A 4,036-nucleotide genomic window follows, 5' to 3' on the forward strand; every position below is an offset into this window, starting at 1 on the left:
TATGATTTAAATTTTTCCTATTCTTTGCATATCAATTTTTCGGCTATTAACTCATGCTTATTGATTGGAGGTAAATATAATTTTTAAAATATCGGTTCAGTAAACGCTAGACTTCCAATCAGTACTACCCTATAACTAATGATGCAGATAAACAAATACCTTCCTCAATATTGTAGAATTTTAATTTTAACAAGACTACTCAATTTCTGCGGCTTACAACTTTTCACTTTATATTTGATATTAACTATTGATATCCATTTATTTTATTTAAATCCTTTGTTATCTTTAAAAAATATTAGCAAAAATTTTTAAATAGAGTCATCTAAAAATAGAATAGCTATTTATCCTTAATTAGGATATTCGACATAACCCTCCATACACACTACCATATGGAAAACCACCATTTTTTATTCTTCTTTCTTTCTTTCTTTCTTTCTTTCTTTCTTTCTTTCTTTCTTTCTTTCTTTCTTTCTTTCTTTCTTTCTTTCTTTCTTTCTTTCTTTCTTTCCTTTTCAGAACTTTGGATTTTAAATATTATGATTTGTTATAAATCTTATATATCACAACATACAATTGAGAAATTTTTAAAAACCTCCAAATTAAATACTAAATATTATGCATGAATCTACTCTTTTTTTTTATTAAAAAAGTATGATTAATGATTATTATACGATAAATTAATCACAAAATTGTTATAATTATATTATATATAAGAATGAACAAATCTTCAAACAGCGGGAATTTTGGCATGGGCATAAGCATTATTAGGAACCTTCCTAATTGAATGAATTAGAACACAAAAGACGCGCATCCATTATTTCAGGGTAATTATACACCCCGGCCGCCAAAACCTATTAAATAAATGAATGATGTAAAATTTATCAATCTCTTATTAATTAAATTTAATTTGGACAATAATTTATGTTAAAAAAAAGTAAAACTTACCACCACAAGGAGTAGGAGTATATAAGTGAAATATTTCATTCTTATCGCGAGTGTGTCTAAAATTAATTTTATTTTTGAAATATAGGAATAAAGAGGATAACTACAGCACGATAAAACTCCATGATAACTACTAAAATGTTAATATCATAAAAGTAGGTGCCGATCCACGCATATTTCAATGATCCGATCCGATATTTATATTGATATATAACCTCCCTTTGAATCAAATGTAAATTAAGAAATCAATATTTTTTTATCTAAAAAATCGAATTATGCCTTTAATTTCAATTTTTTGGTATTTCTAAAATTAAGACTATAATTAAAAAAACAATAATATTATTATATATTTAATATTATATATAATTAGTGTTGTTAAATGGCTCGTTTTGAACTTGCTTTTTAAAACAGCTAACTCAATATTTTAGCCTGAAAAATATTTCCTAAGCTTATTAGATTTCGATAATATATGTCTAGATCTTTGTTCCTTTTATGAGCAAAATCTTCAAGGTTGCGTAATATTTTTCTGGATGAAATATCGAGTTAGACACTACATTTAATGTTGGTATGAATTATAAAATTGTAATATAATTATAATATATTCTATTTTTTTTAAAATAAATATGAGAAACTCTAGATTTTCTGGCAATAAAAGAATAAAATTGGCGTTAATTATTTAAAAAGATTTAAAATAAATAAAACTTTTTAAAAAGATTAATAATAAAACATTTAGAAAATATTATAATAATGTATAAATAAATATACTTGACATAAAATAACAAAAAAAAAGTAAAAAGATCGGATTGGATCGGTTTTATGAGTATCGGCCAGATCCGATATTTCTAAAAAAGGCTAAATTTGGTGCCGATCAGATCCGATATTTAATATAGGCACAGTCCTACATAAAAGTATCGAAATTTGCTTCAAAAAATAATCATTTAAAAGGTTAGTGTCCATGGTAATTTTTTAGCAAATATAAAATGATTTTTCACAAAATGATTTAAATCGTGAATTAGTTCCATATGGCTAAATGCAATAATGGGTACTAGATAGGTAGTTATTTTTTAAAAATTAAGAACCTATATAAGGAACTTAGGGCATTATCGCCATGATAACCAGCTATGTCTGAGACAATGCACAAAAATATTGTTTAGAATTGTACAATTGCTAATTTTCCCTGTATTCAGATTAAAATTGAGAGTGTTTATGTTGAAAGAGCGGATTTTATATAAGGTATTCCTAAGAGATTATAAAATAAATATCTTTTATATGAAGTAGTTATTAAATGAATTCATGATCTAAATTATACCTCTTTTTATATCCACAATATTTTGATAGTTGGGTAGTAGAGCTAAAATAATTTAAGTTATTCTTTTTAAAATTTATGAAAGAAGTACCTATATAACTGAAAGGGAGGGTGTAATTAAAAATAGAAAAGGATAGCCAACGAAGGCGGCGGGAATTTTTCTATGGCCGTAGGTATAGGTTTTAGAGAAGGGTTTGCATCCAGTGAAAACCCTGTCATGTAGAGGCTGCCTAAAACGATCAGAAAAAATATTGAATTTTAACTTCTTAATGCCAAGATAAAAGACTTGATTGTCTAGATAAAAAAAATACTAAATTGTTCAGGTATAAAACTGAAACGTTTATATTAAAAAAAATTGAATAACTCAGAAAATGGTCTTCGATTTTAAGAAAAAATATCTGTGGAAGCAAAGTAAATTCTGAGATTTTTAGTATTTTTTTAAAGAAATTCTGATCAAGTGTTTCTTTAATTCTGAGCGAGATAATATAACCATAAAATATTTCTTATTTTTTAAATTGTGTTAAATGAAAAAAATATAATAAAATAATTGCATTTAACAAATCCACTAGTTATAATTATATATATACATAATGTAAGGTAAAATAACCAAAATGGATATATATATTTTTTTAAAGTTTTAATTTTCTAAATATTAATGTTTTTTGATAAATAATATATCACTTAATTATTTTTTTTATATAATTAACCTAAAAGTAACGAAGTCTATTTTAAATCTAGTTACTTAAATGCTCCTTTTTTGAAAAGTAACGATAGTGCGTTACTCTTAAGTAAGTAACGGTAGAGCGCTTCTCTTAAAGAAATAGCGAAGAGGTATATGTAGAGCGCTATTTTGGAAAATTTAACGTTTAACGAAAATACTGCCCTTTTAAAAGGTATAAAATGCTATAAGTGTTATAAATATTTCAGGTTAAAAGGAAAATGGTATAAATAATGGATCCTCGGGTAAGAGCAAAATACTATAGCTTAAAAAATTCTCATCGGCATAGACTCGGGTCGAGTTTGAAAATAATTAAATATATATATCAGAGTTGTTAAAAGATACTTTTTAAATGGATCAGATATAGATACATCGTTAAAATAATATCTAGATACAGATATTTTAATCAAAAATCTATCTAGATACAGATACCACATTTTTATATCTAGTTACAGGATCTAGATACAAGTATCTAGATCCTTTAACAACTCTGATATAAATAACCAGTGTCCGATTTAAAATTAAGACCTCTACAGGGCCTCCGTTATAAATAATACATAATTTCTTTTTCTTTACCTTCTTGAGAAAAACAGAATTGATGGATATTCCTTTTAATAAATTTTGAAAAAATATATTGTCTTCTTAAATAGTTTTGAATGAAAATGTTTGCCTTAATGAGGAGAGTAATAAAAAATATTATAAATAATACAAAATATCGTTTTTTAGTAAATATATAATTAATTAATAAAACATTTATTTTATGCCAACTATATATTAGTTTTTTTTTTTGTAATTTTAATAATAATAACAAAAAATATTCATAAATATTTCTTAGAATATAGAAAGAGATGTCACTGAAAGAACTGAGGAATTTAATTTTACAAAGGGATTAATATATTCCTATTTGTTTGTTAGTAAATATATAATTAGTTATTAAAACATTTATTATATGCCAACTAAATATTTTTTTTTTCTTATAGAAATGCAATTTATTAAAAGTATCATAATTGCGTGTTTTTATTTATTGCTTTGAGCAGTAATTTATGCAAAGCCAGATTAAATATTTTGTT

The 4,036-nt window shown here is 24.5% G+C and overlaps 1 long non-coding RNA gene across 1 annotated transcript; it reads right to left on the minus strand.

Annotated features, from left to right (window-relative positions):
* Positions 1 to 661: 661 nt before the first annotated feature.
* On the minus strand, positions 662 to 3,653 carry LOC135930752 (uncharacterized). Its single transcript, XR_010572883.1, has 3 exons — positions 3,543 to 3,653; positions 946 to 1,001; positions 662 to 851 (listed from the first exon to the last, which is right to left on the minus strand). It is a non-coding gene; the product is annotated as an uncharacterized LOC135930752 (long non-coding RNA).
* Between the last annotated feature and the right edge of the window lie 383 nt (positions 3,654 to 4,036).

Source organism: Gordionus sp. m RMFG-2023, unplaced genomic scaffold, assembly GCF_954871325.1.
Source record: "Gordionus sp. m RMFG-2023 unplaced genomic scaffold, tfGorSpeb1-WG-v2 contig_54, whole genome shotgun sequence".
In the NCBI taxonomy this organism is placed as follows: Eukaryota; Metazoa; Nematomorpha; class Gordioida; order Chordodea; family Parachordodidae; genus Gordionus; species Gordionus sp. m RMFG-2023.